This window comes from Vigna unguiculata, chromosome 7 (genome assembly GCF_037176805.1).
Source record: "Vigna unguiculata cultivar grain cowpea cultivar isolate G323 ecotype 2 chromosome 7, ASM3717680v1, whole genome shotgun sequence".
Classification (NCBI taxonomy): domain Eukaryota; kingdom Viridiplantae; phylum Streptophyta; class Magnoliopsida; order Fabales; family Fabaceae; genus Vigna; species Vigna unguiculata.
The window spans coordinates 15695556-15710335 of record NC_140798.1 but is presented as its reverse complement, the minus strand read 5'-3'; positions in this window follow the sequence as shown (position 1 = coordinate 15710335).

The following is a 14780-nucleotide window of genomic DNA, read 5'->3' as shown; positions in this document are numbered from 1 at the left end:
TGGAGTGTTTTGTGAAAAAATGAAATTCATGGGGTTTGAGATGTGAAGGATGGATTGGCCTCCAAATGTCCCCAAATGTGTACCATAAAATTCTTGGTGCATGAATGTTTTCAGTTCGGTGTGTTTTGCACATGGCCAAGTTGGTCGGTGTGGCACGACTTAGGTAGATGGCTTGGTGGGGTGTTTTGTGAAAAAATAAAATGCATGGTTTTTGAGATATGAAGGTTGGATTGTCCTCCAAATGTCCCCAAATGTGTACCATAAAATTCTTGGTGCATGAATGTTTTGAGTTCGGTGTGTTTTACACATGGCCAAGTTTGTCGGTGTGGCACGGCTTAGGTAAACGGAATGGTGGGGTGTTCTGTGAAAAAATGAAATTCATTGTTTTTTAGATGTGAAGGATTGAATGGCCTCCAAAGGTCCCCAAATGAGTACCATAAAATTCTTGGTGCACTAATGTTTTTAGTTCGGTGTAAATTGCACATGGCCAAGTTGGTCGGTGTAGCACGACTTAGGTAGATGGCTTGGTGGGGTGTTTTGTAAAAAACATGAAATTCATGGTTTTTGAGAGGTGAAGGTTGGAATGGCCTCCAAATGTCCCCAAATCAATAACATAAAATTCTTAGTGCACGAAAGTTTGAGTTCAGTTGGTTTTGCACATGGCCAAGTTGGTTGGTGTGGCACGACTTAGCTAGATGGCTTGGCGGGGAGTTTTGTGAAAAAATGAAATTCATGGTTTTTTAGATTTGCAGGTTGGAATGCACTCCAAATGTCCCCAAATGAGTACCATAAATTCTTGGTGCACGAATGTTTTGAGTTCGGTGTGTTTTGCACATGGCCAAGTTGGTCGTTGTGGCACGGCTTAGATAGGCTTGGTGGAGTGTTTTGTAAAAAAATGAAATTCATGGTTTTTGAGATGTAAAGGTTGGAATGGCCTCCAAGTGTCCCCAAATGAGTACCATAAAATTCTTGGTGCACCAATGTTTTGAGTTCGGTGTGTTTTGCACATTGCGAAGTTGGTCGGTGTAGCACGGCTTAGGTTGATGGCTTGGTGGGGTGTTTTGTGAAAAAATGAAATTCATGGTTTTTGAGATGTGAAGGTTGGAATGGCTTCCAAATGTTCCCAAATGAGTACCATAAAATTTTTGGTGGACCAATGTTTTTAGTTCGGTGTGTTGTACACATGGCCAAGTTGGTCGGTGTGGCACGACTTAGGTAGATGGCTTGGTGGGGTGTTTTGTGAAAAAAATGAAATTGATAGTTTTTGAGATGTGAAGGTTGGATTGGCCTCCAAATGTCCCCAAATGTGTAGCATAAAATTTTTGGTACACGAATATTTTGAGTTCGGTGTGTTTTACACATGGCCAAGTTTTTCGGTGTGGCACGGCTTAGGTAGATGGCTTGGTAGGGTATTTTCTGAAAAAATGGAATTCATGGTTTTTGAGATGTGAAGGTTGGAATAGCCTCCAAATGTCCACAATTGAGTACAATAAAATTCTTGGAGCACCAATGTTTTTATTTCGGTGTGTTTTGCAAATGGCCAAGGTGGTCGGTGTAGCACGGCTTAAGTAAATGGCTTGGTGGGGTGTTTTGTAAAAAAATGAAATTCATGATTTTTGAGAGGTGAAGGTTGGAATGGCCTCCAAATGTCCTCAAATCAATAACATAAAACTCTTAGTGCACGAAAGTTTTGAGTTCAGTGGGTTTTGCACATGGCAAAGTTGGTTGGTTTGCCACGACTTAGCTAGATGGCTTGGTGGGGAGTTTGGTGAAAAAATGAAATTCATGGTTTTTGAGATGTAAAGGTTGGAATGGCCTCCAAGTGTCCCCAAATAAGTACCATAAAATTCTTGGTGCACAAATGTTTTGATTTCGGTGTGTTTTGCAGATGGCCAAGTTGGTTGGTGTGCCACGACTTAGCTAGATGGCTTGGTGGGGAGTTTGGTGAAAAAATGAAATTTATGGTTTTTGAGATGTAAAGGTTGGAATGGCCTCCAAGTCTCCCCAAATAAGTACCATAAAATTCTTGGTGCACCAATGTTTTGAGTTCGGTGTGTTTTGCACATGGCCAAGTTGGTCGGTGTGGCACGGCTTCGATAGGCTTGGTGGAGTGTTTTGTGAAAAAATGAAATTCATGGTTTTTGAAATATGAAGGTTGGTATGGCCTCCAAATGTCCCCAAATGATTACCATAAAATTCTTGGTGCACGAATGTTTTGAGTTCGGTGTGTTTTGCGCATGGCCAACTTGGTCGGTGTGCCACGGTTTAGGTAGATGGCTTGATGGAATGTTTTCTGAAAAAATGAAATTGATGAGGTTTTAGATGTGAAGGTTGGAATGGCCTCCAAATGTCCCGAAATGAATACCATAAATCTCTTAGTGCAATAAAGTTTTGAGTTCGATGAATTTTGCACATGGCCATGTTTGGTGGTGTGGCACGGCAAAGCTAGATAGCTTGGTGGGGAGTTTTGTGAAAAATGAAATTCATGGTTTTTGAGATGTTAAGGTTGGAAAGGCCTACAAATGTCCTCAAATGAATACCATAAATGTCTTGGTGCACAAAATTTTTTGAGTTGTGTATGTTTTGCACATGGCCAAGATTGGTGGTGTGGCACGACATAGCTAGATATGGCTTGGTGCGGAGTTTTATGAAAAAATGTAATTCGTGGTTTTTGAGATGTGAAGATTGGAACGGCCTACAAATGTTATCAAAGGAGTGCCACAAAATTCTTGGTGCACAAAAGTTTTGAGTTGTGTGGGTCTTGCACATGGCCAAGTTTGGCGGTGTAGCACGACAAAGCTAGATTGCTTGGTGGGGGGTGTTTTGTGAAAAAATGAAATTCGTCATTTTTGAGATGTGAAGGTTGGAATGCCCTCCAAATGCCCCCAAAAGAATACCATGAAAGTGTCTGTGCACGAAATGTTTGAGTTGGGTGGGTTTTGCACATGGCTCTGTTTGGCGGTGTGGTACGGTATAGCTAGATGGCTTGGTATGCAGTTTTATGTAAAACTAAAATTCATGGTTTTTGAGATGTTAAGGTTGGAATGGCCTCAAAATTCCCCCAAAGGACTACCATAAGAGTCTTGTTGCACGAAAGTTTTGAGTTGGGCGGGTTTTGCACATGGCCAAGTTTGGCGGTGTAGCACGACAAAGTTAGATTACTTGGTGGGGTGTTTTTGTCAAAAACTGAAATTCGTCGTTTTTGAGATGTGAAGGTTGGAATGCCCTCCAAATGCCCCCAAATGAATACCACAAAAGTCTCAGTGCACAAAAGTTTTGAGTTGTGATGGTTTTGCACATGGCCAAGTTTGGTGGTGTGGCACGACAAAGGTGTTTTGTGAAAAACTGAAATTCGTCGTATTTGAGATATGAAGGTTGTAATGGCCTCCAAATGCCCCCAAATGAGTACCATGAATGTCTTGCTGCAAAAAAGTTTTAGTTGTGTGGGTTTTGCACATGGCTTTGTTTGGCGGTAGGGCACGTCATAGCTAGATTGCTTGGTGCACAAAAAGTTTTGAGTTGTGTATGTTTTGCACATGGCCAAGTTTGGCTGTGTGGCAAGGCATAGCTAGATGACTTGGTGGGGAATTTTGTGAAAGATTGAGATTCGTGGTTTTTGAGATGTTAAGGTTGGAATGGCCTCCAAATGCCCCGAAATGAATACCATAAAAGTCTTCTTGCATGAATTTTTTTAGTTGGGTGGGTTTTTCACATGGCTAAGTTTTGCGGTGTTTCACGGCTTAGCTAGATGGCTTAGTAGGGAGTTTTGTGAAAAATTGAAATTCATTGTTTTTGAGATGTGAGGGTTAGAATGACTTCCAAATGTCCCCAAATGAATAGCATGAAAGTCTTGGTACACAAAAGTTTTGAGTTCTGTAGGTTTTTCACATGGTGAAGTTTGGCGGTGTGGCACGACATAGCTAGATATAGCTTGGTGCAGAGTTTTATGAAAAAATGAAATTCTTGGTTTTTGAGATGTGAAGGTTGGAACGCCCTACAAATGTCCCCAAAGGAGTGCCACAAAAGTCTTAGTGCTCAAAGGTTTTGAGTTGTGTGGGTTTTGCACATGGCCAAGTTTGGCGGTGTGGCACGACAAAGCTAGATATCTTGATGGGGTGTTTTGTGAAAAACTGAAATTCGTCGTGTTTGAGATATGAAGGTTGTAATGGCCTCCAAATGCCCCCAAATGAGTACCATGAATGTCTTGCTGCAAAAAAGTTTTAGTTGTGTGGGTTTTGCACATGGCTTTGTTTGGCGGTAGGGCACGTCATAGCTAGATTAATTGGTGGGGTGTTTTGTGAAAAAACAGAAATTCGTGGTTTTTGAGATGTGAAGGTTGGAATGACCTACAAATGTCCCTAAAGGAGTACCACAAAAGTCTTGATGCACGAAAGTTTTATGTTGGGTGGGTTTTGCACATCGCCAAGTTTGGCGGTGTGTCACAACTCAAGTTTGACGAGGAGTTTTGTGAAAAATTGAAATTCGTGGTTTTTGAGGTGTGAAGGTTGGAAAGGCCTACAAATGTCCCTAAATGAATACCATAAATGTCTTTGTGCACAAAAGTTTTGAGTTCTGTGGATGTTGCACACGGCCATGTTTGGCGGTGTGGCACGGCATACTTAGATGGCCTGGTGTGCAGTTTTGTGAAAAAATGAAATTCGTGGTTTTTTAGATGTGAGGGTTGGAATGGCCTCCAAATTTCCCCAAATGATTACCACTAAAGTCTTGGTGCACAAAAAGTTTTGAGTTGTGTATGTTTTGCACATGGCCAAGTTTGGCTGTGTGGCAAGGCATAGCTAGATGGCTTGGTGGGGAATTTTGTGAAAGATTGAGATTCGTGGTTTTTGAGATGTTAAGGTTGGAATGGCCTCCAAATGCCCCGAAATGAATACCATAAAAGTCTTCTTGCATGAATTTTTTTAGTTGGGTGGGTTTTTCACAATGCTAAGTTTTGCGGTGTTTCACGGCTTAGCTAGATGGCTTAGTAGGGAGTTTTGTGAAAAATTGAAATTCATTGTTTTTGAGATGTGAGGGTTGGAATGACTTCCAAATGTCCCCAAATGAATAGCATGAAAGTCTTGGTACACAAAAGTTTTGAGTTCTGTAGGTTTTTCACATGGTGAAGTTTGGCGGTGTGGCACGACATAGCTAGATATAGCTTGGTGCAGAGTTTTATGAAAAAATGAAATTCTTGGTTTTTGAGATGTGAAGGTTGGAACGCCCTACAAATGTCCCCAAAGGAGTGCCACAAAAGTCTTAGTGCTCAAAGGTTTTGAGTTGTGTGGGTTTTGCACATGGCCAAGTTTGGCGGTGTGGCACGACAAAGCTAGATATCTTGATGGGGTGTTTTGTGAAAAACTGAAATTCGTCGTGTTTGAGATATGAAGGTTGTAATGGCCTCCAAATGCCCCCAAATGAGTACCATGAATGTCTTGTTGCACAAAAGTTTTAGTCGTGTGGGTTATGCACATGGCTTTGTTTGGCGGTAGGGCACGTCATAGCTAGATTGCTTGGTGGGGTGTTTTGTGAAAAAACGAAAATTCGTGGTTTTTGAGATGTAAAGGTTGGAATGAACTACAAATGTCCCTAAAGGAGTGCCACAAAAGTCTTCATGCACGAAAGTTTTAAGTTGGGTGGGTTTTGCACATCGCCAAGTTTGGCGGTGTGTCACGACTCAAGTTTGGTGGGGAGTTTTGTGAAAAATTGAAATTCGCGGCTTTTAAGGTGTGAAGGTTGGAAAGGCCTTCAAATGTCACCAAATGAATACCATAAATGTCTTTGTGCACAAAAGTTTTGAGTTTTGTGGATTTTGCACAAGGCCATGTTTGGCGGTGTGGCACGACATACTTAGATGGCCTGGTGTGTAGTTTTGTGAAAAAATGAAATTCGTGGTTTTTTAGATGTGAGGGTTGGAATGGCCTCCAAATTTCCCCAAATGATTACCACGAAAGTCTTGGTGCACAAAATGTTTTGAGTTGTGTATGTTTTGCACATGGCCAAGTTTGGCGGTGTGCCACGACATAGCTAGATATGGCTTGGCGCAGAGTTTTATGAAAAAATGAAATTCGTGGTTTTTGAAATGTGAAGATTGAACGACTTACAAATGTCATCAAAGGAGTGCCACAAAAGTCTTGGTGCACAAAAGTTTTGAGTTGTGTGGGTCTTGCACATGGCCAAGTTTAGTGGTGTGGCACGACATAGCTAGATATGGCTTGGTGCGGAGTTTTATGAAAAACTGAAATTCGTGGTTTTTGAGATGTGAAGTTTGGAAAGGCCTACAAATGTCCCTAAATGAATACCATGAAAGTCTTTGTGCATGAAATGTTTGAGTTGGGTAGGTTTTGCACATGGCCCTGTTTGGCGGTATGGCACAACATAGCTAGATGGCTTGGTGTGCAGTTTTATGAAAAACTAAAATTCATGGTTTTTGAAATGTTAAGGTGGGAATGACCTCAAAATGCCCCCAAATGAATACCATGAGTGTCTTGTTGCACGAAACTTTTGAGTTGGGCGGGTTTTGCACATGACCAAGTTTGGCAGTGTTTCACGTCTTAGCTAGATGGCTTGTTGGGAGTTGTGTGAAAAATTGAAATTCATGGTTTTTGAGATGTGAAGTTTGGAAAGGCCTACAAATGTCCCGAAATGAATACCATAAATGTCTTGGTGCACAAAAGTTTTTAGTTCGGTGGATTTTGCACATGGCCATGTTTGGTGGTGTGGCACGACAAAGCTAGATAGTTTGGTGGGGAGTTTTGTGAAAAATGAAATTCATGGTTTTTAAGATGTTAAGGTTGGAAAGGCCTACAAATGTCCCAAAATGAATACCATAAATGTCTTGGTACACAAAAGTTTTTAGTTCGGTGGATTTTACACATGGCCATGTTTAGCGGTGTGGCACGGCATAGCTAGATAGCTTGGTCGAGAGTTTTGTGATAACTTGAAATTTATTGTTTTTGAGATGTGAGGGGTGGAATGCCCTCCAAATGTCCGCAAATGAGTTCCATGAAAGTCTTGGTGCATAAAAGTTTTTAGTTGTGTATGTTTTGCACATGGCTAAGTTTGGTGGTGTGGCACGACATAACTAGATATGGCTTAGTGCGGAGTTTTATGAAAAAATGAAATTCGTGGTTTTTGAGATGTGAAGGTTGGGACGGCCTCCAAATGCCCCTAAATGAATACCATGAGAGTTTTGTTGCACGAAAATTTTGAGTTGGCCGGGTTTTGCAGATAGCCAAGTTTGGCGGTGTTTCACGTCTTAGCTAGATGGCTTGTAGGGGAGTTTTGTGAAAAATTGAAATTCATGGTTTTTAAGATGTGAAGTTTGGAAAGGCCTACAAATGTCCCGAAACGAATACCATAAATGTCTTGGTGCACAAAATTTTTAAGTTCGGTGAATTTTGCACTTGGCCATTTTGGTGGTGCGGCACGACAAAGCTAGATAGCTTGGGGGGAGTTTTGTGAAAGATTAAATTCCTGGTTTTTGAGATGTTAAGGTTGGAAAGGCCTACAAATGTCCCCAAATGAATACCATAAATGTCTTGGTGCACAAAAGTTTTTAGTTCGGTTGATTTTACACATGGCCATATTTGGTGGTGTGGCACAACTTAGCTAGATAGCTTGGTCGGGAGTCTTGTGAAAACTTGAAATTTATTGATTTTGGGATGTGAGGGTTGGAATGGCCTCCAAATGTCCCTAAATAAATTCTATGCAAGTCTTGGTGCACAAAAGTTTTGAGTTGTGTATGTTTTGCACATGGCCAAGTTTGGCGGTGTGGCACAACATAGCTAGATATAGCTTGATGCAGAGTTTTATGAAAAAATGAAATTCGTGGTTTTTTATATGTGAAGTTTGGAATAGCCTACAAATTTCCCCAAAGGAGTGCCACAAAAGTCTTGGTGCACAAAAGTTTTGAGTTGTGTGGGTTTTGCACATGGCTAAGTTTTACGGTGTGGCAAGCCAAAGCTACATTGCATGGTGAGATGTTTTGTGAAAAACTGAAATTTGTCGTTTTTGAATTGTGAAGGTTGTAATGGCCTCCAAATATTTCCAAATGATTACCACGAAAGTCTTGGTGCACAATAGTTTTGAGGTGTGTGGGTTTTGCACATTACCAAGTTTGGCGGTGGGGCAAGGCATAGCTAGATTGCTTGGTGGGGTGTTTTGTGAAAAATTGAAATTTATGGTTTTTTAGATGTGAATGTTGGAACGACCTACAAATGTCCCCAAAGGAGTGCCACAAAAGTCTTGGTGCACAAAAGTTGAGTTGTGTGGGTCTTGAACATGTTGAGTTTGGCATTGTGGAACGACAAAGCTAGATTGCTTGGTGGGGTGTTTTGTGAAAAACTGAAATTCATGGTTTTTGAGATGTTAAGGTTGGAATGGCCTCCAAATGCCCCCTTATGAATACCATGAAAGTCTCGTTGCACGAAAGTTTTGAGTTGGGTGGATTATGCACATGGCCCAGTTTGGTGGTGTCTCACGGCTTAGATAGATGACTTGGTGAGGAGTTTTGTGAAAAATTGAAATTCATAGTTTTTGAGACGTGGGGGTTGGAATGGCTTCCAAATGTCCCCAAATGATTACCATGAAAGTCTTGGTGCACCAAGTTTTGAGGTGTGTGGGTTTTGCACATTACCAAGTTTGGCGGTGGGGCAAGGCATAGCTAGATTGCTCGGTGGCGTGTTTTGTGAAAAATTGAAATTTATGGTTTTTTAGATGTGAATGTTGGAACAACCTACAAATGTCCCCGAAGGAGTGCCACAAAAGTATTGGTGCACAACAGTTGAGTTGTGTGGGTGTTGAACATGTTGAGTTTGGCGATGTGGAACGACAAAGCTAGATTGCTTGGTGGGGTGTTTTCTGAAAAACTGAAATTCATGGTTTTTGAGATGTTAAGGTTGGAATGGCCTCCAAATGCCCCCTGATGAATACCATGAAAGTCTCGTTGCACGAAAGTTTTGAGTTGGGTGGATTTTGCACATGGTCAAGTTGGTTGGTGTGCCACGACTTAGCTAGATGACTTGGTGGGGAGTTTGGTGAAAAAATGAAATTCATGGTTTTTGAGATGTAAAGGTTGGAATGGCCACCAAGTGTCCCCAAATAAGTACCATAAAATTCTTGCTGCACCAATGTTTTGACTTCGGTGTGTTTTGCATATGGCCAAGTTGGTCGGTGTGGCACGACTTAGATAGGCTTGGTGGAGTGTTTTGTGAAAAAATGAAATTCATGGTTTTTGAGATGTAAAGGTTGGAATGGCCTCCAAGTGTCCCTAAATGAGTACCATAAAATTCTTGGTGCATCAATGTTTTGAGTTCGGTGTGTTTTGCACATGGCCAAGTTGGTCGATGTAGCACGGCTTAGGTAGATGGTTTGGTGGGGTGTTTTGTGAAAAAAATGAAATTCATGGTTTTTGAAATGTGAAGGTTGGAATGGCCTCCAAATGTCCCCAAATGAGTACCCTAAAATTCTTGGTCCACGAATGTTTTGAGTTCGGTGTGTTTTGCACATGGCCAAGTTGGTCGGTGTGCCATGGCTCAGGTAGATGGCTTGGTGGAGTGTTTTGTGAAAAAATGAAATTCATGGGGTTTGAGATGTGAAGGTTGGAATGGCCTCCAAATGTCCCCAAATGAGTACCATAAAATTCTTGGTGCACTTATGTTTTGAGTTCTGTGTGTTTTGCACATGGCCAAGTTGGTCGGTGTGGCATGGCTTAGGTAGATGTTTTGGTGGGGTATTTTGTGAAAAATTGAAATTCCTTATTTTTGAGATGTGAAGGTTGGAATGGCCTACAAATGTCCCCAAATGAGTACCATAAAATTCTTGGTGCATGAAAGTTTAGAGTTCTGTGGGTTTTGCACATGGCCAAGTTTGGCGGAGTGGCACGACACAGTTAGATGGCTTTTTGGGGAGTTTTGTGAAAAAATGAAATTCACTCCAGAATGGGACGCCAATGGTCCACCGACAAGCTCGTTCTGATCTTGGACACAGTACATTGGAATCCTGAAGCACCACCACGAACGCTACCGCGCGTTCGCCTGTAGTGCGGTAAGGCACCACCCTGTTGTGCCAGTAGCCAACTCCGGCGTGTCAGCTTAGTTATCCTCATCAAGCCACTTACTTGATGTCTAGCTTGCCAACTAGTAGACGGTTCCTTTTCCCCCAAATCAGTGATGAAGGGAGAAGTCAGTGGATTCTTCCGAATAATCAGAAGTGAAGCGCTATGCCAGGGCGGGGGGACGGGAAAAGGAACGGCTCCGAAGAAAGAAATGGAGGTTCCCAATGCTGCCCCTTTCTTTCTCTTAGAGAAAGGGGCTTAAGCACTTCACTCGCTAGGGGATCGGATTCATTCACTTGCATTCCAGCTAGCACTACAAAAAGCTCAGGTCTTAACGCCCCTACTATTGCTGTGCAGCCTTTCCTCGAGTTCGTAGAGTCGGGTTTCTCGTTTACCCACAACGGAGGACCCCACCAGACCAGGCAGGCGGCCACGGGTCATAACGCACTCTTCGCACAACAAATCCACTTTGAAGTTGACTTATCCGCTCGGCCAATTTTTTATTTCTAAAAAAGATATATCAATTATGTAAAAAACAAATAGAGAAAAGTCGGTTATCGGATTCCAACCGATGACAATCGCATTACAAATGCGATGCTCTAACCTTTGAGCTAAACCGGCTAATGTAAACGAAATATACATATGCAGAAGAATTGAATGGGATCTTAGTTATCAATTTTTAGTTATTTGTAACAAAATTCAAATTAATACAAACATCAAAATAGAGAAAGAAAATATAGAAAATCAAACCCAATTTTTATTATTTCTATTATTTATTTTATCTGATAACATAAAGTGCAAGATAATAATTAATATTATATGAATATAATTTATTTCGATCTACTATTCTATATATATATTATTAAATTGATTTCTTTCAAAAAGATTATTTATTAGTACTTAAAGTAAATTTGAATAAATATAAATTTTAGTAAATATTTATTAAGGAATTCCATATTTCTAAGTAAATGTCTAATTCTATATTATATTCAATTCAAAGAATGGTTTTTTTAGCCACTAGATTCGTTTTAGTTATATAAATTGTATATGAATAAATGGATTGTTTATTTTCTTTTTTTTTAAGCAAAAACAAAAAAAAAGTAAAGAATCGACCATTCGAGTATTCTAAATTGTATGAAAAAAGAAGATAAGTAGGTACATAGAAGATAAGTAGATATGTGGTCTATATCTGTGTATATTGAATTGTTAATATATAGATATTAGAATTAGTTCTGATTCAAACAAATAAAGGTATCCAATATAGATGAAATAAAATCTATAAAATTGGAGAAAGGGGTTTTTAATATTTAATAAAATAATATGTATTTAATGAATTCAAAAGTTCCCGCATAATTCTCATAATAGAAATGAAAAAAAAAAGCATTCTATTATAATCAGATTCAAATAAAAAAAAAGATGGGGATATGGCGAAATTGGTAGACGCTATGGACTTAATTGGATTGAGTTTTGGTATGGAAACTTACCAAGTAATAATTTTCAAATTCAGAGAAACCCTGGAATTCACAATGGGCAATCCTAAGCCAAATCCTGTTTTCTGAAAACAAATAAAAATTCAGAAAGTGATAATAAAAAAGGGATAGGTGCAGAGACTCTATGGAAGCTGTTCTAACAAACAAAATTGACGACTATTTTTATTGCATTAGTAAAAGAATCCTTTCACCAAAATTACAGGAATGGATCAAAGATAAACATTTAGAAACATATATATATATATATATACTGAAATACTCTTTCAATTTGTTACTTTCTATTTTATTATTGAAGATCTATTTGTGATAAAAATATTCACAAATGAAAAATGTGAATCAAATCAATTCGAAGTTGAAGAAAAGATGGAATATTTATTGATGAAATTATTCACTTCATCATAATCGGATAAAACCCTTGAAGAACGGATAAATCAGATGAGAATAAAGATAGAGTCCTATTCTACATGTCAATACCGACAACAATCAAAATTGAAAGTAAGAGGAAAATCCGTCGACTTAAGAAATCATGAAGGTTCAAGTCCCTCTATCCCCAAAAATACTTTTTCATTTTCTAATTTTTTTCCTATATCCTCTCTATCTTGAAGTCCTTATTTATGTGTTTTATTCGATTTATTATTTCCCAACGAAATTGGAATTTTTATTTTCATCAATTTCCTATCTATCATAATTTTCTTATCTATCATAATGACAAGGGACGAGTTTTGGAATAGATATAAATATATATGTGAAACACATAGATTTTTTTTTAATCAGAAATGTATAAATTAATATCTTATTTTTTAGCAAGGAATTTTCATATGCGTAATTAACTATTAACAATAAAAAATAATTATTACTGCGGAAACTCACTTACAAACTTTTTTTTTACTTAGTTGATATAGATTCATTAACATAGATTTTAAAAATCTTTTAAAATCAAAGTATTAAGCTTCAAGAATGGTCGGGATAGCTCAGTTGGTAGACCAAAATCCTCGTGTCACCAGTTCAAATCTGGTTCCTGACACAAGATTCATTTGTATGAGTATCTATCCCCCATATTCATTAAAATGAATATGGGGGATAGATACTCATACAAATTTGTGTTCTTCTAGATTCTGATACATAACATATTTCTTTGATCTATTTAGGTATCTGTAGATATACTTTTCCTAGATGATTAAAGCATAGATGCAATTTTTTATTAGGTATATTCGCTTATCTATAGTATCTATATATATATATAGATATAGATATATAGATAATGAATTCTTTATCTATTTTTTTCCTTTTTTTTCTGCGATACAAAAAAAGGTTTCTATTTCCATAATATTCGAGTGGTTTAATTAGTTGGTTAAAAGACCTAAAAGTCGAAGTTCTGGGGTGGAGTGAGAATATTAAGAATTCATCTGAGAAGGATTACCAAAATAGAATCGAGCCCTTTTCTTTGTGTTTTTTTTCGTGGCCGTATAATTGATGGTGATGTGCACGTTATATAGTTTATTATAAAGATAAAGAATTAGTTGATTATAAAGATAAAGAATTTTTGCAGTTCATCCTATTTCTTTTATTGGCTTGGCTGATAAGAACTCAGTATTGTTTTTGTTTTAGAATCTTAAGAAACTCCTATCCTATTTTAAAACCTATAATTATTCATTCTATTATTTCTGAATTTTGTGATTTCTCACATAATAATATCTGAATGCAACTTCCATTACTCTGCCTGATTTAATGTCAATCAATTATTTTGTCTTATCTATAACAGAATGTACTTATATTCTTTGAATATCTAGGGTTGTAGAAGTTTGGATTAGTTTATTATTTTTATCATTTAGTGAGCATCTTGTATTTCATAAAAATTTGGAGCGATATAATCTTTACGCAAAGGCCATCCTATCAAATTTTCGGGCATTAAAATACATCTTAGACGCGGATGACTATCATAAGAGATTCCTAACATATCATAAGATTCCTTTTCTTGAAAATCCGCACTTTTCCAAACCCAAAAAATCGAAGGAATTCTGGGATTTTTGCTTGATACAAATATTTTTATGCTTACCTCTTCGGGTTGATTTATACCATACTCTATTCTTGTAAAATGATATACACTAGCTAAGAGTCCTCCAGGTGCTACATCATAGGCACATTGAGAACGTAGATAATTGTAACCATATACATATAAAATGACAGCAATGGAATGCCAATCCTCGGGCTTTATTTGTAAAGTCTCTATTCCTAAGTAATCGAAACCCAAGGATCTATGAATTAGTCCATGTTTGACTAGCCAAGAAGAGAAACGACCTTGCATTTTTTGCTTCTCCTAATTTTTTTTATGAGTTTGGTATTAGTATTTTCTATTACGATGAAATTTTTAAAAAAGGAATTGCTTTTTATTATTGTACTTTAAAAAAATGTGTCAGACGATATCTCTGAAGTAGATGGCGGTTGATAGAAAAATTCTTGACCATAATTGCCAGTATAAGTACTGTATCCAACATGAAACTTATGGTTGGTAGTAAAACATCTATTCTCTCGTTGAAAACTCATTGGATCTTCATATATTTCTCGAGATATTTTCTTACGAAGTTTTGTTATAGCATCTATAATGGCCTCCGGTTTAGGTGGACAGCCCGACAAATATACATCTATAGGAATTAGCTTATCTACGCCTCGAACAGTACTATAAGAATCGGTACTAAACATCCCCCCCGTAATTGTACAGGCTCCCATAGCAATAACATATTTAGGTTCGGGCATTTGTTCATATAATCGAACTAAAGAAGGGGCCATTTTCATAGTTACAGTGCCCGCTGTTAAAATTAGGTCCGCCTGCCTAGGACTCGATCGTGGTACTAGTCCATAACGATCAAAATCAAATCGTGATCCTATTAATGAAGCAAATTCAATGAAGCAACAACTCGTACCATAAAGAAGCGGCCATAAACTAGATAATCTTGACCAATTTGAAAAATCATTTAATGTCGTTGAAATAACTGAATTTTGGGTTGTTTGATCAAGTAAGGGAAACTCAATGGAATTCATAATTGTCTCAATATTTTTTTTTCTAATTGTCTAAATAGTCAAGAATTAAGACCATTCTAATGTCCCCTTTCGCCATGCATAAACTGAACCAACAATTAGGATAAGCACGAATAAGAAAGCTTCTAAAAATACGGATACCCCTAATACATTGAAACTCATTGCCCATGGATAAAGAAAAACCGTTTCAACATCAAAAA